Genomic DNA, 23155 nt, shown 5'->3' on the forward strand with positions numbered 1-23155 from the left:
CCATCTCATCCTCTGTCATCCCCTGCTCTTCCTGCCCTCAATCCCTCCCAGCATCAGAGTCTTTTCCAATGAGTCAACTCTATGCATGAGGTGACCAAAGTATTGGAGTTTCAGCTTCAGCATCAGTCCTTCCAACACACAGGACTGACCTCCTTTAGGATGGACTGGTTGGATCTCCTTGCAGTCCAAGGGACTCTCAAGAGTCTTCTCCAACACCACAGTTCAAAAGCATCAATTCTTCGGCGCTCAGCTTTCTTCACAGTCCAACTCTCACATCCATACATGACCACTGGAAAAATCATAGCCTTGACTAGACGGATCTCTGTTGGCAAAGTAAGGTCTCTGCTTTTTAATATGCTATCTAGGTTAGTCATAACTTTTCTTCCAAGGAGTAAGCATCTTTTAATTTCATGGCTGCAATCACCATCTGCAATGATTTTGGAGCCCAAAAAAATAAACCCTGACAATGTTTCCACTGTTTCCCCATCTATTTCCCATGAAGTTATAGGACCAGATGCTATGATCTTCGTTTTCTGAATGTTGAGTTTTAAGCCAACTTTTTCATTCTCCTCTTTTACCTTCATCAAGAGGCTTTTTTGTTCCTCTTCACTTTCTGCCATAAGGGTGATGTCATCTGCATATCTGATATTATTGATATTTCTCCTGGCAATCTTGAATCCAGCTTGTGCTTCTTCCAGCCCAGCATTTCTCATGATGTACTCCGCATATAAGTTAAATAAGCAGGGTGACAATATACAGCCTTGATGTACTCCTTTTCCTACTTGGAAACAGTCTGTTGTTCCATGTCCAGTTCTAACTGTTGCTTCCTGACCTGCATGTAGGTTTCTCAAGAGTCAGGTCAGGTAGTCTGGTATTCCCATCTCTTTCAGAATTTCCCAGAGTTTGTTGTGATCCACACAGTCAAAGGCTTTGGCATAGTCAATAAAGCAGAAATAGATGTTTTTCTGGAACTCTTGCTTTTTCTATGATCCAGCGGATCTTGGCAATTTGGTCTCTGGTTCCTCTGCCTTTACTAAAACCAGCTTGAACATCTGGAAGTTCACGGTTCACGTATTGCTGGAGCCTGGCTTGGAGAATTTTGAGCATTACTTTATTAGCATGTGAGATGAGTGCAATTGTGCGGTAGTTTGAGCATTCTTTGGCATTGCCTTTCTTTGGGATTGGAATGAAAACTGACCTTTTCCAGTCCTGTGGCCACTGCTGAGTTTTCCAAATTTGCTGGCATATTGAGTGCAGCACTTTCACAGCATCATCTTTCAGGATTTGAAAGAGCTCAACTGGAATTCCATCACCTCCACTAGCTTTGTTTGTAGTGATGCTTTCTAAGGCCCACTTGACTTCACATTCCAGGATATCTGGCTCTAGGTGAGTGATCACACCATCGTGATTATCTGGGTCATGAAGATCTTTTTTGTACAGTTCTTCTGTGTATTCTTGCCACCTCTTCTTAATCTCTTCTGCTTCTGTTAGGTCCATACAATTTCTGTCCTTTATTGAGCCCATCTTTGCATGAAATGTTCCCTTGGTATCTCTAATTTTCTTGAAGAGATCTCTAGTCTTTCCCATTCTGTTGTTTTCCTCTATTTCTTTGCATTGATTGCTGAGGAAGGCTTTCTTATGTCTTCTTGCTATTCTTTGGAACTCTGCATTCAGATGCTTATATCTTTCCTTTTCTCCTTTGCTTTTCACTTCTCTTCTTTTCACAGCTATTTGTAAGGCCTCCCCAGACAGCCATTTTGCCTTTTTGCATTTCTTTTCCATGGGGATGGTCTTGTACCCTATCTCCTGTACAATGTCACAAACCTCAGTCCATAGTTCATCAGGCACTCTATCTATCAGATCTAGGCCCTTAAATCCATTTCTCACTTCCACTGTATAATCATAAGAGATTTGATTTAGGTCTTACCTGAATAGTCTAGTGGTTTTCCCTACTTTCTTCAATTTCAGTCTGAATTTGGCAATAAGGAGTTCATGATCTGAGCCACAGTCAGCTCCTGGTCTTGTTTTTGTTCACTGTATAGAGCTTCTCCATCTTTGGCTGCAAAGAATATAATCAATCTGATTTCCGTGTTGACCATCTGGTGATGTCCATGTGTAGAGTCTTCTTTTTATGTTGTTGGAAAAGGGTGTTTTCTATGACCAGTGCATTTTCTTGACAGAACTCTTAGTCTTTGCCCTGCTTCATTCCATATTCCAAGGCCAAATTTGCCTGTTACTCCAGGTGTTTTTTGACTTCCTACTTTTGCATTCCAGTCCCCTATAATGAAAAGGACATCTTTTTTGGGTGCTAGTTCTAAAAGGCCCTGTAGGTCTTCATAAAACCGTTATACTTCAGCTTCTTCAGTGTTACTGGTTGGGGCATGGACTTGGATTACTGTGATATTGAATGGTTTGCCTTGGAAACGAACAGAGATCATTATGCCATTTTTGAGATTGCATCCAAGTACTGCATTTTGGACTCTTTTGTTAACCATGATGGCCACTCCATTTCTTCTGAGGGATTCCTGCCCGCAGTAGTAGATATAATGGTCATCTGAGTTAAATTCACCCATTCCAGTCCATTTTAGTTTGCTGATTCCTAGAATGCTGACATTCACTCTTGCCATCTCCTGTTTGGCCACTTCCAATTTGCCTTGATTCATGGACCTGACATTCCAGGTTCCTATGCAATATTGCTCTTTACAGCATCAGACCTTGCTTCTATCACCAGCCACATCCACAACTGGGTATTGTTTTTGCTTTGGCTCCATCCCTTCATTCTTTCTGGAGTTATTTCTCCACTGATCTCCAGTAGCATATTGGGCACCTACTGACCTGGGGAGTTCCTCTTTCAGTATCCTATCATTTTGCCTTTTCATACTGTTCATGGGGTTTTCAAGGCAAGAATACTGAAGTGGTTTGCCATTCCCTTCTCCAGTGGACCACATTCTGTCAGACCTCTCCACCATGACCCACCCGTCTTGGGTGGCCCCACAGGCATGGCTTAGTTTCATTGAGTTAGACAAGGCTGTGGTCCTAGTGTGATTAGATTGACTAGTTTTCTGTGAGTATGGTTTCAGTGTGTCTACCCTCTGATGCCCTCTTGCAACACCTAACATCTTACTTGGGTTTCTCTTACCTTTGACGTGGGGTATCTCTTTACAGCCGCTCCAGCAAAGCGCAGCCGGTGCTCCTTACCTTGGATGAGGTCCATACCATTTCTGTGAGGTCCATACCATTTCTCCTCACCGCCACCCCTTCTGACCTTGAATGTAGAATAGCTCCTCTAGGCCCTCCTGTGCCCACGCAGCCACCACTCCTTGGAGATGGGGTTTCTCCTCCTGGCTGTGGCCCCTGGCCTCGGGCGTGGGGTAGGTCCTCCTGGCCGCCTCTCTTCGGGCATAGGGTCCTCCCGGCTTCTGCCCCTGACCTCGGACGTGGGGTAGCTCCTCTCAGCAGCGCTAAATGTGCCGGTCTCAGCCACCCGCACTAAAAAGAAAAGGAACCTTAGGGTGCACATATCTTTTTGAATCGTGGATTTCTCCAGGTATATGCCCAAGGGTGGGATTGCTGGATCATATGGAAGTTCTATTTTTAGTTGTTTAAGGAACCTCCATACTGTTCTCCATAGTGGCTACACCAAAATTACATTTTCACCAGCAGTGTAGGGGGATCCCTTTTCATCATAACCTCTCCAGCATTTATTGTTTGTACATTTTTTTAATGATGGCCATTCTGACTGGTGTTATGTCATACCTCATTGTAGTTTGATTTGCATTTCTCCAATTATTTCTTCCCTTGTGGCTCAGCTGGTAAAGAATCTGCCTGTAATGCAGGAGACCTGGGTTTGATCCCTGGGTTGGGAAGATCCCCTGCAGAAGGGAAAGGCTACCCACTCCAGTATTCTGGCCTAGAGAATTCCATGGGCTGTATAGTCCATGCGGTCGCAAAGAGTTGGAATCAACTGAGCGACTTTCACTTTTACAATTATTAATGAAATTGAGCATCTTTTCATGTGCTTTTTTTTTGTCATCTGTACATCTTCTTTGGAGACATTTCTATATAGATCTTCTGCCCATTTTTTGATTGGAATTTTTAAATAGAACTGCAAAAATTGTATATTTTGGAGGTTAATCCCTTGTTGGTAGCTTTGTTTGCAAATATTTTCCACATTCTGTGGGATTTTTTGTTTGTTTGTTTGTTTGTTTTCTTTAGTTTATAGTTTTCTTTGCTGTGTAAAAGCCTTTAACTTAATTATGTTATCTTTATTTGTCTATATTTGTTTTTATTTTCTTTCTTTCTTCCTTTTTTTTTTTTTTTTTTGCTTTACAATATTGTACTGGTTTTGCCATACATCAACATGCATCTGCCACTGCTCTAGGATGTGGATTTAAAAAGATATTTTTGTGATTTATGTCAAAGATGGTTCTGCCTGTTTTCCTCTAAGAGTTTTAGAGTATCCAGTCTTAAACATTTAGTTCTTTAATCCATTTTCAGATTGTTTTTGTGTATGGTGTTAGAGAATATTCTAAATCCTTATTTTTACATTGGTTGCTCTGTTTTCCCAGTACCACTTATAGAAGAGGCTGTCCGTTGTATAGTCTTGCCTCCTTTGTTGTAGATTAATTGACTATAGGTGTATTGATTTATTTCTGGGCTTTCTCTCTTGTTCCATTGATCTATAAATTCCCTTGTGGCTCATACAGTAAAGCATCTACCTGCAATGCAGGAGACCTGGGGTTGGGAAGATCCCCTGGAGAAGGAAATGGCACCCCACTCCAGTACTCTTGCCTGGAAAATCCCATGGATGGAGGAACCTGGTAGGCTACAGTCCGTAGGGTCACAAAGAGTCTGACAGGACTGAGCAACTTAACTTTCACTTTCTATGAGTCTGTTTTTGTTCCTGTACCATACTGTTTTGATTACTATAGCTTTATAGCATAGTTTGAAGTCACGGAGCCTGGTTCCTCAAGCTCCATTTTCCTTTCTTACAATTTATTTGGTTACTTGATGTATTTTGTATTTTCATACAAATTTTAATATTTTTTATTCTAGCTCTGTGAAAAATGCCACTGATAACTTGATAGGGATAATTTGACAGGAATTGCACTGCATCTGTACATTGCTTTGAGTAGTATAGTCATTTTGACAATATTAATTCTTCCCATCCAAAAACATGGTATATCTTTTCATCTATTTGTGTCATCTTCCATTTCTTTCATCAGTGTCTTACAGTTTTCAGAGTACAGCTGTTTTACCTCCTTATGTAGCTTTATGCCTAGACATTTTATTCTTCTTGATGCAATGGTAAATGAGACTGTTTCCTTAATTTTTTTCTTATCTATTGTTGTTAGTGTACAGAAGTGCAACAGATTTCTGTGCATTGATGCTGTATCCTGCAACATTACCAAATTCATTGATGAGCTCCAGTAGTTTTCTAGAAGTATCTTTAGGATTTTTTATGTATAGCATCATGTCATCTGCAAATAGTGACAGTTTTACTTCTTCTTTTCTAATTTATATTCCTTTTTTTTTCTTCCCTGACTGCTGTGGATAAGGCTTCCAAAACTATGTTGAATGAAAGTGGCAAAAGAGGACTTTCTTGTCTTGTTCCTGATCTTAGAGAAAATACTTTCAGCTTTTCACCACTAAATATGATATTAGTTGTGGGTTTGTCATATATGACCTTTATTATAGCCTTTGGTATGTCTCAAATGACTCAAAATTCTATTATCTATCAATGAAGTCAGCACAGAACATTGTTCCATATTTTAATCTTTCACTTTATATCATTCACACTTTTGCCATTTAAGTAGCTATATATGTATTTATTTATTTCCCTTTATATTTTTATAATTGATTTTGTTATAAACATTTTAGGCATTAAAAAATATTTATTTGTGGGAGCAAGGAATTGTTTGATCAAAACATATTAGCACTTTCATAGTCCTTGAGAGAGAAAACCACATTGCTCTCGAAAGAGACCAGACAAGTATACAATTTCTTGGGAACTTATTTCTCCTCCTGACTTGTCATCACTGGATTTTACCACTGGCTTTATTACTTTAATGGGGATATAATAGTACCTCCAAGTTGTTCTTATTTGTATGCTGTTAATTACTCTGAGGATGGACATTTTATAATGTAATAAGATACTGCACTTTTTTCCATCAGCAAAAACATCTGTTCCTTTCTTACTACACTCAAAGTGGAATCAAATGACAATGTTATATATTTATATCATATTTATTCTTCTTCAGATATAAATTTCTCTAATCTATTTATTTTCTTTTTGATATGTGTTTTACAGCATTTCTGGCTACCACAGATTTTTGTACATGGAATGTGCCCCAGGAGTCAGGTAATACTGATATTCAAGATGTCCCATGACAGTCTTCAGTAGCATTCAATCAAGCTAATTTGTTTACCTCAAGCTCTTTTTGACAGGTGGTTTTTAAATCATTCATTCTTTGACTTACTGAGAATCTATTGTAGTGTCTAGCTCTGAATTTACTCTCTTCCCTACTGAGATTCGATTTCTTCAAAACATTGAATAGTAAATCTGTTCCCTATTGTGATACTGTTTCTAACATGTTATAAAGCTTTGTACAATTTTGAATTTCTGAAATTCCTATTCTATTGCAATGATGAATTTTCTAAATCCAAAGCTATATGGTTTTAATCACTGGTACTTTGCAACACACTTTACAATCTACTAGAGTGGGAGGAGTGTTATTACTTATCTTAGACGCCTTTGATGTTCTTGCTCCCACTTCTCAGGGGTGGGGGGGGGGGTAAGATGGCTGAAAGCTAGAGTCATCAAGGAGCCTTAGCTTTCTTCCCCATCTGCAGAATTTGGTGGCTGTGATGGAACAGAGCAGACATCAGAAACTGGCTGCTGCACCTATCCTACAGCTTTGTTTTGTTTGAGATCCGGCAGCCTACAAGGTTGTTTTTATTTTGGTTAGTCTTGACTTTGAACATCCTCAAGTAAAGCACATTGGCCCCAGTTCTTCAGAATCCCTGCCAATTCCTATCATCTGACACCTGGTCTAGTTATCTCAGTTTTGTCTTCTGTCTGATACCTAAAAACATTCTAAATTACAAACCAAGGCATAAAGTGTATCCCAGTGGTTTTTTTAAGAGTATTTTTTGGAGGGCCATCCCCCATAGCATGTGGGATCTTAGTTCCCTGACTGGGGATCAAACCTGTACCCCTTGCTTTGGAAGTCTGAAGTCTTAACCTCTGGACTGCTGGGGAAGCCCTATCTCAGTATTTTTTAATTCTAACATGGAAATAATAATGTATCTCATCAGGTTGTTGAAAGGATTACATGAGAAAACATGAAACAGTTGTGGGAAGAAGTGTTTTATTTTAGCAACTTTTTCTATTGTTCTTTACTGTTTTGGTGTTGTTTTTGTTGTTGTTGTTGTTGTTTTTTTTTTTTTTTTTTTTGGTGGAGAGGGGGGGTGGGTTCTGCCCACCTGCAGTAATCCTGTGGTTCTCTGGGACCAGGGGAGGTGTCAGGGATCTTGATGATCTGTGTATCCCTACCCCACTGCACAGTGCCCTAGTACACATCAAGGATTCACTAAATATTGGCTGAAATCTACTGAATATGAATATACATATTTCAAGTGCCCAGGAGCTATGGTGTAGATATAAAACCCTAAAGCACATTTTAAAAAGGATGCACATCCCAGCTTGCCATTCTTCAAACACCTGTCTGCATTCCCATACGAGTCCTTTATTATTGGTCTCTTAGTTGCAGGGTCTGTTGAATTGCTAACCATCCCCATGTCCATGCTAAGTTAGTTTCAGTTTTGACTTGGCCTTAATTAAGACACTATATAGTGGCTACTTGGCCTATATTCACTAGTATTTAGTACTCATGGCCTCCAGTGGCCACTTCTCTTATTCAGATAGACAGGAGACCTCATTGTTAGATGATGATCTTATCTGTAAAAATCATAGGCAAAACCAAATTACTGGAATTACATAGGGTTATTAAGCTCTATCCATCTATATTCATGTTAAATGATCCCAAGATTTTACCTCATAACCTGTGAGTATGCTTCTAAAATGTTTCAGGTCAATTAAATAATACTTATTCAGAGCAGTCTGCATTTTACTTAATGGAGAAAGAACTTTTAAGATTTATATTTTTTTTAATTTTATTTTTTAACTTTACAATATTGTATTGGTTTTGCCATATATCAACATGAATCCACCACAGGTATACAAGTGTTCCCCATCCTGAACTCTCCTCCCTCCTCCCTCCCCGTGCCATCCCTCTGGGTCGTCCCAGTGCACCAGCCCCAAGTATCCTGTATCATGCATCAAACCTGGACTGGCGACTTGTTTCATATATGATATTATACATGTTTCAATGCCATTCTCCAAAATCATCCCACCCTCTCCCTCTCCCACAGAGTCCAAAAAACTGTTCTATACATCAGTGTCTCTTTTGCTGTCTCGTATACAGGGTTATTGTTAACCATCTTTCTAAATTCCATATATATGCGTTAGTATACTGTATTGGTGTTTTTCTTTCTGGCTTACTTCACTCTGTATAATAGGCTCCAGTTTCATCCACCTCATTAGAACTGATTCAAATGTGTTATTTTTAATGACTGAGTAATACTCCATTGTGTATAGGTACCATAGCTTTCTTATCCATTCATCTGCTGATGGACATCTAGGTTGCTTACATGTCCTGGCTATTATAAACAGTGCTGCAATGAACAATGGGGTACACGTGTCTCTTTCAATTCTAGTTTCCTCAGTGTGTATGCCCAGTAGTGGGATTGCTGGGTCATAAGGCAGTTCTATTTCCAGTTTTTTAAGGAATCTCCACACTGTTCTCCATAGTGGCTGTACTAGATTGCATTCCCACCAACAGTGTTAGAGGGTTCCCTTTTCTCCACACCCTCTCCAGCATTTATTGCTTGTAGACTTTTGGATCGCAGTCACTCTGACTGGCGTGAAATGGTACCTCATAGTGGTTTTGATTTGCATTTCTCTGATAATGAGTGATGTTGAGCATCTTTTCATGTGTTTGTTAGCCATCTGTATGTCTTCTTTGGAGAAATGTCTATTTAGTTCTTTGGCCCATTTTTTGATTGGGTCATTTATTTTTCTGGAATTGAGCTGATTATAATATAGTAAATTGAATTAGACCACTATTACCAGTATTATTTAATGAAGTATTTATAAAATGATCAATAAATTAGATAAGAAATAAAAAGTGTAACCTATGAATGAAATAATTACTTTCTAAAGCAAATGATGAATGTGGCTCATCAAATTAAGTTTAAGATATAAAGAATAATAAAATAATACTACAATTATTTACCAAGAATTGGACAGCTTAGGAGAAATGGACAAATTTCTGGAAACAAGCAATCAGACTGAATCAGGAAGAAATAGACATTCTGAACAGAGCAATCACTTTGCTGTACACCAGAAGCTATGACAAAATATTAAATCAATTACACTTCAATTTAAAAAAGAAAGAAAGAAAAAAGTGGGTACAGAGGAAATATATCTCAACACAATAGCAACCATTTATGACAAACTCACAACTAACAATTTTTTATTCTATAGTGAAAACTTGAAATCCTTTACTCAAATCAGGAGGAAGAAAGGATGCCCACGCTCACCATTTCTATTTAACATAGTATTGGATATCCTAGCCACAGCAATCAGACAAGAAAGAGAAATAAAAGACATCCAAATTGGAAGGGAAAACACTAAAATTGTAATTATTTGGAGATGACATGATTCTATACATATAAATCCATATCAGCAACCTCAGATATGCAGATGATACCACTCTAATGGCAGAAAGTGAAGAGGAACTAAAGAGCCTTTTGATGAGGGTCAAAGAGGAGAGTGAAAAAGCTGGCTTAAAATTCAACATTCAAAAAACTATGATCATGGCATTCAGGCTCATCACTTCATTCAGGTTCATCACATATAGAAGGGGAATAAGTGGAAGCAGTGACAGATTTTATTTTCCTGGGCTCCAGAATCACTGCAGATGGTGACTACAGCCATGAAATTAAAAGATGCTTGCCCCTTAGAAGGAAAGCTATGACATATAGGCAGCATATTAAAAAGCAGAGACATTGCTTGATGACAAATTTCCATAGAGTCAAAGCTATAGTTTTTTCAGTAGTCATATACGGATGTGAGTTGGACCATAAAGAAGACTGAGCACCAAAGAATTGATGCTTTCAAACCGTGGAGCTGGAAAAAACTTTTGAGAGTCCCTTGGACTGCAAGGAGATCAAAACCCGTCAATCCTAAAAGAAATCAACCCTGAATATTCATTGGAAGTAGTGATGCTGAAGCTGAAGCTTCATTACTTTGGCTACCTGATGTGAAGAACTGACTCATTGAAAAAGACCTTGATGCTGGGAAAGATTGAAGGCAAAAGGAGAAGGGAGCAGCAGAGGATGAGATGGTTAGATAGCATCACTGACTAATGGACACGAATTTGAGCAAACTCTGGGAGATAGTGAAGGACAGAGAAGCCTGGTGTGCTGCAGTCCATGGGGCACAAAGAGTCAGGCACAACTTAGTGACTGAACAAAAACAAAATATCTCCACTCAAAAGCCATTAAAACTAATAGATGAATTCTGCAAACAAGATTAATATTTGTTGCCTTTTCTGTACACTTATGGTGAAGGTGAAAACCTATACTCTGAAAACTATAAAAACTTTGATGAAGAAATTTGAAAATGATGCAGAAAACTGAGAAGATATACTATATTCTTGGATTGGAATAATAAATATTGTTAAAATGGCCATATTACCCAGAAAAATCTACAGATTTAATGTAACTGCTATCAAAATGCTCATGATATTTTCACAGAACTGGAAAAATTAATCCTTAAATTTATATGCAACCACAAAAGACCCAAAATAGGCAAAGTAAAGCTGGAGATATTATCCTCCTTGAATTCAGACTATACCACATAGTAACAGTAATCAAAACAGCATGGTACTGGTACAAAAACAGACACATAGATCAATAGATCAGATTAGAGAGCCCAGAAATAAACCCACACATTGATGGTTAATTAATCTCCAGCTTAGGAGGCAAGCTTGGGCTTCCCTGGTGGCTCAGAGGTTAAAGACTGCCTGCAATGAAGGAGACCTGGGTTCGATCCCTGGGTCGGGAAGATCCCCTGGAGAAGGAAATGGCAACCCATTCCAGTATTCTTGCCTGGAGAATCCCATGGACGGAGGAGACTGGTGGACTACAGTCCATGGGGTCGCCAAGAGTCGGACAGGACTGAGTGACTTCACTTTCTTTCTTTCTTTCTTTCTTTCTTTCTTTCTTTCTTTCTTTCTTTCTTTCTTTCCTTCTTCTTAGGAGGCAGGAATATACAATGGAGAAAAGAAAATCTCTTCAATAAGTGGTTCTGGAAAAACTAGGTAGCTCCATGTAAAAGAATGAGATCAGAACACTCTCTAATAGCACACACAAAAATAAACTCAAAATGGATTAAAGACCTAAATGTAAGACCTGAAACCATAAATTCCTAGAAGAGAACATAGGCTAAAGATTCTTTGACATAAATCATAGGGGATCTTTTTTTAACTCTGTATCCTAAGGAAAAAGAAATGAAAGCAAAAATAAATGGGACATAATTAAACTGAAAAATTTTTGTACAGCAAAGGAAACCATTGACAAAATGGAATAGAACCAACTGAATAAAGCAATACACACACACATAGATGAACACACAAGAAGAAAGATACATAGAGGCAAGAGAAAGGCTCAGAGTAGTTAGAATACTGAGACTCTGGAGCTACCAAGGAAGATGATAGAACTCAGTAACTTAAGGGCTTAGGTTTTGCCACCTTGTAAGATCTGGAGATAAGTTTTTAGTTTTGCAAAGACTAGGAAATTGGACCTAAGACCCAAACACACAGCCAGGATCATCTATAAGCAGGATGTTCAGTAAAAATGGTGACCTAGAAAAGAAAAATCCATCCACCAGTACTGAATAACAAGGAACATCACTACTTTTTCCCTAGACTCTAAATGAGGAAAAATATTAAAATAAAATACTTTCAGTTGAGATGGAAAACCTGGAGATTTATTTCATGGGGCTTTGGTTTTGCTTTTCTCTTGGCTATTTCATTTTTAGTTATTCTCACGGTCCCAGAACGTCTAGACCAAGAAATTCTTATAACAGTTTATGCAACCAGTGATACAATTTTCACCAAGCCAGTGATACCCCAGAATTAAATGGAACATCTCTCTAGGAGCAGACTTTCACAATCCAGGCCATAAGCTAGTCTCATCAATCAAATGATGACCTCACAATCAAAATTTTTAAAAAACACATAAGGAAAAACTATGCATGAATTAACAGACACAGTGAATACCAGGATTAGAACCCTAAAGACTTGAGATAGTATAACGTAACTCTAAAAGTTATGGCATACGCATATTTAAATTAATCAGTGAAGGAATAAACTCTAAGAAAAGAGTGTCACTATGAAAAACAATGAGGGACTTCCCTGGTGGACCAGTGGCTAAAGCTCCCAGATCCCAATGCAGGGAGCCCAGGTTCGATCCCTAGCTAGGGAGTTAGATACCACGTGCCACAGTTAAGAGTTTGCTGCAGTTAGAGACCCCATGTGCCATAGCTAAGACCCAGTGCAACCAAATAAATAAATTAATAATTTTAATGAAAAAATGAAAATAATGAGTAGTTAAAAATAGAATTTCTAGAAATAAAACTATAGCTCTCATAATTACAAGTAACAAATGAGTAAAATAAGTTATTAGATACATGAAGAGACAATAAAGCACCCAAATGACAAACTTTTAAAAATTAACTGGAGGGCCTTCTTGGGGGGAAAAAGGTGGTCTTCACTGCCAAGGGTCCAGGCAATGACAGGGCTAGGAAAGCACAACCAGGCCTATGTGAAAATCCATGGACAATTCCAGATGTTTTGTGAATGAGAATTGGCTTGCCTCCAGTTTGGGGCTATTTGATTACCAGAGAAGATTTTCATATTGCATTACGAGTTTTTGCTTTAGCTGGTCTACTCGATTTGTTGAATGAATTTTTTGTTCAAAATTTGGACAATCAGAAATCAACTCTTGGATGTGTTCTTGGTTAACCTGCTGATACAATACCTATCAGTACCTTCTATATTAGTTTGACCTATGCAGATATTATTCTGGTCTTACTTATTTACATGATAATTTTAAAGATGTAATGTTGATTGCTATGATTTTGATGTCAAATATTGAACTCTTCCAACATTGAGAATGCTTGCTAGCTATTCCAATCCTTGCTGTGCCACTACTAAATTAAAACCAGTTCTCATCAGCAAGGTAGACACAGAAGCCCACCTCACCTTGGTGGCAGCTTCTTTGGCAGCTGAGTTTTCAGTTATAGTTGATCCTTTAACATATGGGCATGAGAATCGTGGAAATGAGCGCTGCTGATGATGTGCTAACAGACTGACAGTTCCTCAAAAAGTTAAGCATAGAACTACCCTATGATCTGGCAATTCCATATCTAGGTATATACCCAAAAGAATTTAAAAAGTGAAAGAAAGTGAAGTCGCTCAGTCGTGTCCCCATGGACTGTAGCCTACCAGGCTCCTCTGTCCATGGGATTTTTCAGGCAAGTATACTGGAGTGGGTTGCCATTTCCTTCTCTAGGGGAATCTTTCTGACCCAGGGATCAAACCCTGGTCTTCCACATTGTAGGCAGATGTTTTACCCTCTGAGCCACCAGGAAAAGTGGGGACTCAAATACTTACATACCAGTGTTTATAGCAGAATTATTTGCAATAGCCAAAAGATGGAACAACAGATGAATGGATAAACAAAACATGGTATTCACATGCAATGGAATATTATTTAAATTTAAAAAGGAATGAAAACCTTGTATATGCTACAACATGGGTGAACCTGAAAGATATTACACTAAGTGAAACAGACCACATACATAAAAACAATATTGTATGACTCATCTTACATAAAGTACCTAGAATAGGCAAACTCATATAGACAGGAAGTAATAGTGCTGTAGATGTACTGTAGTAACATCTAGTAAATGTTACTAGAGAATATAGGGAGTGGGGAGTGAGGATTTGTTTTATAAGAGGTACAATTTCTATTTGGGATGATGGAAGAGTTCTGGAAATGGATAGTGGTGGTGGTGGCATATTGTGAATGTACTTAACACCACTGAATTGTACACGTGAAAATGGCTAAATGAGTAAAATTTTATGTATTTTATAACAATAAAATGTATTATTTTATAACAAGAAAATTTAAATACAGGACCACCAAATTACATTTGAAATTCACATAAGCTACGAAAAATTTTTAGCATTAAGTCCCTTGCAATATTGGGGATAAACTTATACTAAAAAAAATTAATGTGTTGTTTTCCTAACATTCAAATGTAATGGGGCATCCTGTATTTTATGTGGCAACCCTCACAAGAGATGCTCAGAATCTAAACTCAGGTAGGGACAAAGTAATGAAGAGGGTTTGGGAGATATTTTAGGATTTAAACTGATGGACTTGGTGACCAAATGGAATGAGCTGTGCTCAAAAGAGAGAAAGTATGAATTGCATTGAGGCTTCTGTTTTACAACACAGAAGGGCCATTCATGGAGGTAAAGAACCATTACAGCCATTCAGTTCATTCATTTGTTCAACTAATCTGTATACTTTGCCAACATTATTGTAGAGAGAGCTGTCCAGATCTCAGTGAGGAAACAGCCCAAAGGGGCCTGTGGACAAGTAAGGAGCAAGTGACAATTGGTTATGAAGCATTCTGTGATAGGGGAAGTGGGGGAGAAGGGGGCGTCTGTAGCAGAGGTCATGGAATCTGGAATGGGGGAACAGCAGCAGGAGGGCCTGGACGAGACCTGAGAACGGTCCTGGCCTCCTGAACTGTCACGTGGAGTGGCCTTGCAGACCATGAAGAATCTTACTTCTTTCTTGCCTTCCAAAGATCAGTGTCCTTCTAAGGAGAAACCTAGCAGGTCCCAAGCCCAGTAGAACCTGTTGTCAGCAGGTTCAGATAATATCGTTCAAACTGGAATGATTACTGTCTGCCCTGCTGCCTTCCTGGAACAATGATTTGAAAGATGAAATATAGAATATGTTGTTCGGATCCTTGCCAACCATGGGTTTCCAAATGCCAAACATGCAACAGCCAGTGGGGCCTGGGAAATGCGCATCTTCTAAATGGGGTGGGTACCTTGGCTTTGCTTCCTGCAGGAACTGCCTAAACTGGCCTCCTGCTGCCTCATAACACCCTGCACACCCACAAATTATTACTTCATTAGACACATTGTAGCACCACTAAAATTACATCTGCAAAAAAAAAAAAGCTTCATTAAAGGACTAGGGCTGGCTTAGGAGGAATGAGTCATAAAGATTAAAGAAAAGCCATTCCACAATCTTGGCATTTCTTGAGAAATTCCCTGAGGCTGTTCAGCAGAAAATTTAATCGCCCTGCTAGCTAGCTGGATTTTTTGCAACTTTCAGAGCCTAGAGATCCAATCTTACTCATCTCCTTGTGGGTCTTTCCACTGAGCAGGCAGGGTGAATTTTTTTGTCAAGTTCAGCGGAAATTTAGAGATGACTGGGTAGTGAGATAGCCAAGATACTGGGGTGGGGCAAGGTGACCTGAATATAAGCTGCACCTTGATCTGCATCCAGGGGAGTGCAATCTTACCTTGTGGCATGGGCAGGAGAGGTAGGGAGGCAGGGAGGCAGACCCTGAGAACATCAAGATAAATGAGCAAAGGGGGCTACAGATGGGATTTTAGGACAGTGTAACTATTTAGGACAGTGTAACCATACAGTATCGGAGAAGGCAATGGCACCCCACTCCAGTACTCTTGCCTGGAAAATTGTGTGGACGGAGGAGCCTGGTAGGCTGCAGTCCATGGGGTCGCTAAGAGTCAGACATGACTGAGCGACTTCACTTTCACTTTTCACTTCCATGCATTGGAGAAGGAAATGGCAACCCACTCCAGTGTTCTTGCCTGGAGAATCCCAGGAAAGGTGGAGCCTGGTGGGCTGCTGTCTATGGGGTCACACAGAGTTGGACACGACTGAAGCGACTTAGCAGCAGCAGCAGCAACCATACAGTATGACACTGCAATTATGGGTATATGTAATTATACATTTGTCCTAACCTGTAGGTTGTATACCAGGAATGAACTCTTATAGTCAAAAATATTATGTATCCATATTGGTTCATCATTTGTAACAAATGCACCACACTAATACAATATGTAATAATAGGAGAAACTGGGTGGAGAGTGAGGAGGTATACAGGAACTCTCTATATTTTCTGCTCACTTTTTCTGTAAACCTAAAACTGCTCAAAAAAAAAAAAAAGTCTTTTAATTTAAAAAGGGGAGAAAGGGCTCAGTTTCCTTATCAAATGTGTTTTGACAGAATGGGAGGAACCAGAACAGATGAAACAAAACTCCTTTTAGTTATAATATCAAATTTCCCAATTCTATTCAGTTCAGTTCAGTCCTCGGTCATGTCCTACTCTTTGTAACCCCATGGATGGCAGCGTGCCAGGCTTCCCTGTCCATCACCAACTCCCAGAGTTTACTCAAACTCATATCCATTGAGTCAGTGATGCCATCCAAACATCTCATCCTCTGTCGTCCCCTTCTCCTCCTGCCTTCAATCTTTCCCAGAATCAGGGGCTTTTGTGAGTCAGTTCTTTGCATAAGGTGGCCAAAGTATTGGAGCTTCAACTTCAGCATCAGTCCTTCCAATGAATATTCAGGACTGTTTCCTTTAGGATGGACTGGTTGGATCTCCTTATAGTTCAAGGGACTCTCAAGAGTCTTCTCCAACACTGCAGTTCAAAAGCATCAGTTCTTCAGTGCTCAGCTTTCTTTATAGTCCAACTCTCACATCCGTACATGACTACTGGAAAAACCATAGCCTTGACTAGACGGACCTTTGTTGGAAAAATAACGTCTCTTGTTAATATGTTTCTTTTTAATGTCAGCTTTTTAATATGCTATCTAGGTTGGTCATAGCTTTTCTTCCAAGGAGCAAGCATCTTTTATTTTCATGGCTGCAATCCATCTGCAGTGATTTTGGAGCCCCCCAAAATAAAGTCTGTCACTGTTTCCACTGTTTCCCCATTTATCTCCCATGAAGTGATGGGGCCAGATGCCATGATCTTAGTTTTCTGAATGTTGAGTTTTAAGTCAACTTTTTAACTGTCCTCTTTCACTTTGATCAAGAGGCTCTTTAGTTCTTCTTCGCTTTCTGCCATAAGGGTGGTGTTATCTGCATATCTGAGGTTATTGATATTTCTCCCAGTAATCTTGATTCCAGCTTGTGCTTCATCCAACCCAGCTTTTCTCATGATGTACTCTGCATACAAGTTAAATAAGCAGGGTGACAATATACAGCCTTGATATACCCCTTTCCGAATTTGCAACCAGTCATTTGTTCCATGTCCAGTTCTAACTGTTGCTTCCTGATCTGCATACAGATTTCTCAAGAGGCAGGTCAGATGGTCTGGTATTCCCATCTCTTTCAGAATTTTCCACAGTTTATTGTGATCCACACAGTCAAAGGCTTTGGCATAGTCAATAAAGCAGAAGTAGATGTTTTTCTGGAACTCTCTTGCTTTTTCCATGATCCAGTGGATGTTGGCAATTTGATCTCTGGTTCCTCTGCCTTTTCTAAATTCAACTTGAACATCTGGAAGTTCACATACTGTTGAAGCCTGGCTTGGAGAATTTTTAGCATTACTTTACTAGCGTGTGAGATGAATTGTGCGGTAGTTTGAACATTCTTTGGCATTGCCTTCCTTTGGGATTGGAATGAAAACTGACCTTTTCCAGTCCTGTGGTCACTGCTGAGTTTTCCATATTTGCTGGCATAATGACTGCAGCACTTTCACAGCATCATCTTTTAGGATTTGAAATAGCTCCACTGGAATTCTATCACCTCCACTAGCTTCATTCATAGTGATGCTTCCTAAGGCCCACTTGACTTCGCATTCCAGGATGTCTGGCTCTGGGTCACACCATCATGGTTATCAGGGTCATGAAGATCTTTTTTGTACGGTTCTTCTGTGTATTCTTGCCACCTCTTTTTAATATCTTCTGCTTATGTTAGGTCCATACCATTTCTTTATTGTGCAAGGGAACTTTGCATGGAAAGTTCCCTTGGTATCTCTAATTTTCTTGAAGAGATCTCTAGTCTTTCCCATTCTATTGTTTTCCTCTATTTCTTTGCACTAATTGCTGAGGAAGGCTTTCTTATCTCTCCATGCTAGTTTTTGGAACTCTGCATCCAAATGGATATATCTTTCCTTTTCTCCTATTCCTTTAGCTTCTCTTCTTTTTTCAGCTATTTGTAAGGCCTCCTCAGACAACCATTTTGCCTTTTTGCATTTCTTTTCCTTGGGGGTGGTCTTGATGCCTGCCTCCTGTACAATGTCACAAACCTCCATCCATAGTTCTTCAGGTACTCTGTCTATCAAATCTAATCCCTTGAATCTATTTGTCACTTCCACTGTATAATCGTAAGACATTTGATTTAGGTCATACCTGAATGGTCTAGTGGTTTTCCTTGCTGCTGCTGTTGCTGCTGCTAAGTCACTTCAGTCATGTTCGACTCTGTGTGACCCCATAGACAGCAGCCCACCAGGCTCCTCTGTCCCTGGGATTCTCCAGGCAAGAATACTGGAGTGGGTTGCCATTTCCTTCTCCAATGCATGTACGCATGCTAAGTCGCTTTAGTCTTGTCCAACTCTGTGTGATCCCATAGATGGCAGCCCACCAGGCTCCTCTGTCCACAGGATTCTCTAGGCAAGAATACTGGAGTGGGTTGCCATTTCCTTCTCCAAGTGGTTTTCCCTACTTTCTTCAAGTCTATTAAAGGATCATAAGTCAACCACCCCCTCCCAAGAGTGGGGAGGGGATGCAGAGTCTTCCCAGGGTCGGAGTAAAGTGGAGGTAAGACAGGCAAGTATTAGACTAATTCATAAATGGGCAAGGTCCAAGCAAACAGGACTGTAAGCATTTAGAGGGTAGGGACTGTTTTAGTAACCTGTGTGTGTGCAGTCCATCATGTTTGCAATATAAATGAATGAATCAATAAATGAGAGTGACCAATTCGTTTAAGGCAGTTATCCACAGGTAAATGAATTAGAAACACCAAGGAATGTTTCCCAAAATACACAAGCCCATTAGTCCTGCTCAGCCCATAAAGGTTAGAATAAACCAACTGTGAATATACCAGTACTCAATACCACTGTGAGTATACAGCACCAATGCCCTCATAGCACACACACAGCTGCCTCCCTCCCACCTCCACCTGTCCCTGGGTTAAGAGCTGCCGTGTTTAGGCATCTCTCTGCCCTCTGATACATGTAGCCATAGGATAAATGCACTATTGCCCTGTGTTGCCTGAGGAAGACCCAGGCTAAGAGAGAACTTGTCTTTGCCAAGTTCACTTTGTCTGGGACAAAGCCCTGTGTGCAGGGCTGTGTGCAAAGCCTTTCATTCCCTGCCTCTTTCTCACTGCTTCTCTCTACCTGGGCAGAAGCCTTCCCTCAGGTGCTTACAGGACTTCATTTAAGACTGCAGAAGGCCTCTGTTAAAACACATGAACCATCCTTAAGCTCTCCCTATAGCACCAAAGTGTGATGATGTATTTACCTGAAGATTTAGTTGGTAGCTTTCCCCTCAGGAAAACGGGAGAGTGTCAGAGGCCAGCCTGGATTGATTATCAGAGGTATGGGGGGCCTAGTAGTGGAAGGCAACCCCTAGCTTCATGCCCTGGAAGGTCAGTCTAGAAGGGTACCAAGGGCCTGGGGTAAGCTTTGGATTCAGAGAATCATAGGAGATTTGGCATTTAACCTCAGTTTTAAGAATAAGTAGGAATTTTCAATTGTCATGCTGGCAGAGAAGGCAAGAAGAAATTAAAATCAGTTTGTTTCAGAGATTCCTAAGAGTTGACCCATTGCCTATGGCCCAAATCTGTTAACAGGAGATAGGGGATTTTATATTGATTATCTGGCTTCCTTGGTAGCTCAGCTGGTAAAGAATCCACCTACAATGCAAGAGACCTTGGTTTGCTTCTTGAGTTGGGAAGAGCTCCTGGAAAAGGGATAGGCTACCCACTCCAGTATTCTTGGGCTTCCTGGTGGCTCAGATGGTAAAGAATCTGCCCACAATGCGGGAGACCTGGGTTCTATCCCTGGGTCGGGAAGATCCCCTGGAGGAGGGCATGGCAACCCTCTCCAGTATTCTTGCCTGGAGAATCCCCATGGACAGAGGAGCCTGGCGAGCTACATTCCATGGGGTCACAAAGAGTCAGAAACGACTGAGTGACTAAGTGCACACATATGGGTTATCATACTAAGTAAAGTGAGTCACACAGAGGAAGACAAATATCACATGATATCGACTATGTGGAGTCGAGAAAAATGAACTTGTTTACAGAGCAGACTGACAGACATGGCAAACAAACATGGATTATCGAAGGGTCGGGGCAGGGATAAATTAGGAGTTTGGCATGAACAGAGGCAAACTATTGTATATAAAATAGATAAGCAACGAGGATCTAGCATATAGCACAAGGAACTATATTCAGTATCTTGTAACAACCTATAATGGAAAAGAATCTGAATAAGAATATATGTATATGTATGTATGTGTATATATATATATATATATATATATATATATATATATGTATTACTGTGTATGACTGAATCACTTTGCTATATACCTGAAATAATGCAACATTGTAAATCAATTATACTTCAATAAAAAAAAAAAGTAACCAGAGAAGGGTAACTCAATATGAAGTAAAATAGAGTTAGAGAGTAAATTCTAAAAAAAAAAAAGGAGACAGTTTTAAGTTTCTTACTCATGCTCATGCATATTCACTGAGGCATGTCCACTCCTGGGCAATCTGGGCATTTCTGGCCCCAAGACCACTCTACTCTATAAACTTGACCTTTCTTTCTTCCCTTCCCTCCTTCCCTTCCTCCGTCCCTCCCTGTCTTCCTTCCTTCCTTCTTCTTTTCTTTCTTTCTTCTTCATGTTGGTGTTAGAACATCAGCATGCTCCTGCTGTCCAATTTTTAGTTTGTCTAAGAGGCAAGGCAGGATGAGTTTATTCTGTGGGAGTTCAGACAGGAGTTCCTGAAACCATAAAACAGCACAGTATGTCCCGCATAGACGCCTGTGACACCAGCTGAGCAAAGTATTAACTTTATAAATTACACTAATGCTTCCCAAACTTTAATGCGTACAAATCCCCAATTCAGTTCAGTCGCTCAGTCATGTCCGACTCTTTGCGACCCCATGAATTGCAGCACGCCAGGCCTCCCTGTCCATCACAAACTCCCAGAGTTCACTCAAACTCACGTCCATCGAGTCAGTGATGCCATCCAGCCATCTCATACTCTGGCGTCCCCTTTTCCTCCTGCCCCCAGTCCCTCTCAGCATCAGAGTCTTTTCCAGTGAGTCAACTCTTCGCATGAGGTGGCCAAAGTACTAGAGTTTCAGCTTTAGCATCATCCCTTCCAAAGAACACCCAGGGCTGATCTCCTTCAGAATGGACTGGTTGGATCTCCTTGCAGTCCAAGGGACTCCCAAGAGTCTTCTCCAACACCACAGTTCAAAAGCATCAATTCTTCAGCACTCAGCTTTCTTCACAGTCAAACTCTAACATCCATACATGACCACTGGAAAAACCATAGCCTTGACTAGATGGACCTTTGTTGGCAAAGTAATGTCTCTGCTTTTCAATATGCTATCTAGGTTGGTCATAACTTTCCTTCAAAGGAATAGCATTTTTTTAATTTCATGGCTGCAGTCACCATCTGCAGTTATTTTGGAGCTCAAAAAAATAAACTCTGACACTGTTTCCACTGTTTCCCCGTCTATTTCCCATGAAGTGATGGGACCAGATGCCATGATCTTCGTTTTCTGAATGTTGAGCTTTAAGCCAACTTTTTCACTCTCCTCTTTCAATTTCATCAAGAGGCTTTTTAGTTCCTCTTCACTTTCTGCCATAAGCATGGTGTCATCTGCATATCTGAGGTTATTGATATTTCTCCCGGCAATCTTGAATCCAGCTTGTGCTACTTCCAGCCCAGCATTTCTCATGATGTACTCTGCATACAAGTTAAATAAGCAGGGTGACAATATACAGCCTTGACATATACTTTTCCTATCTGGAACCAGTCTGTTGTTCCATGTCCAGTTCTAACTGTTGCTTCCTGACCTGCATACAGGTTTCTCAAGAGGCAGGTCAGGTGGTCTGGTATTCCCATCTCTTTCAGAATTTTCCAGTTTATTGTGATCCACACAGTCAAAGGCTTTGGCATAGTCAATAAAGCAGAAATAGATGTTTTTATGGAACCCTTTTGCTTTTTCCATGATCCAGAGGATGTTGGCAATTTGATCTCTGGTTCCTCTGCCTTTTCTAAAACCAGCTTGAACATCTGGAAGTTCACAGTTCACATATTGCTGAAGCCTGGCTTGGAGAATTTTGAGCATTACTTTACTAGTGTGTGAGATGGGTGCAATTGTGCAGCAGTTTGAGCATTATTTGGCATTGCCTTTCTTTGGGATTGGAATGAAAACTGACCTTTTCCAGTCCTGTGGCCACTGCTGAGTTTTCCAAATTTGCTGGCATATTGAGTGCAGCACTTTCACAGCATCATCTTTCAGGATTTGAAATAGCTCAACTGGAATTCCATCACCTCCACTAGCTTTGTTCATAGTGATGCTTTCTAAGGCCCACTTGACTTCACGTTCCAGGATGTCTGGCTCTAGGTCAGTGATCACACCATCGTGATTATCTGGGTAATGAAGATCTTTTTTGTACAGTTCTTCTGTGTATTCTTGCCACCTCTTCTTAATCTCTTCTGCTTCTGTTAGGTCCATACCATTTCTGTCCTTTATCTAGTCTATCTTTGCAAGAAATGTTCCCTTGGTATCTCTAATTTCTTGAAGAGATCTCTAGTCTTTCCCATTCTGTTGTTTTCCTCTGTTCTTTGCATTGATCGCTGAGGAAGGCTCTTGTCTCTCCTTGCCATTCTTTGGAACTCTGCATTCAGATGCTTATATCTTTCCTTT

General features: G+C 40.1%; 1 pseudogene; it reads left to right on the forward strand.

Moving 5' to 3' along the window:
* LOC100297728 (cardiolipin synthase (CMP-forming)-like) overlaps positions 1 to 13482 on the forward strand; it is a 41006-nt pseudogene extending 27524 nt beyond the window's left edge.
* The last annotated feature ends 9673 nt before the right edge of the window (positions 13483 to 23155 follow it).

Source organism: Bos taurus, chromosome 29 (assembly GCF_002263795.3).
Source record: "Bos taurus isolate L1 Dominette 01449 registration number 42190680 breed Hereford chromosome 29, ARS-UCD2.0, whole genome shotgun sequence".
NCBI classification, from domain to species: Eukaryota; Metazoa; Chordata; class Mammalia; order Artiodactyla; family Bovidae; genus Bos; species Bos taurus.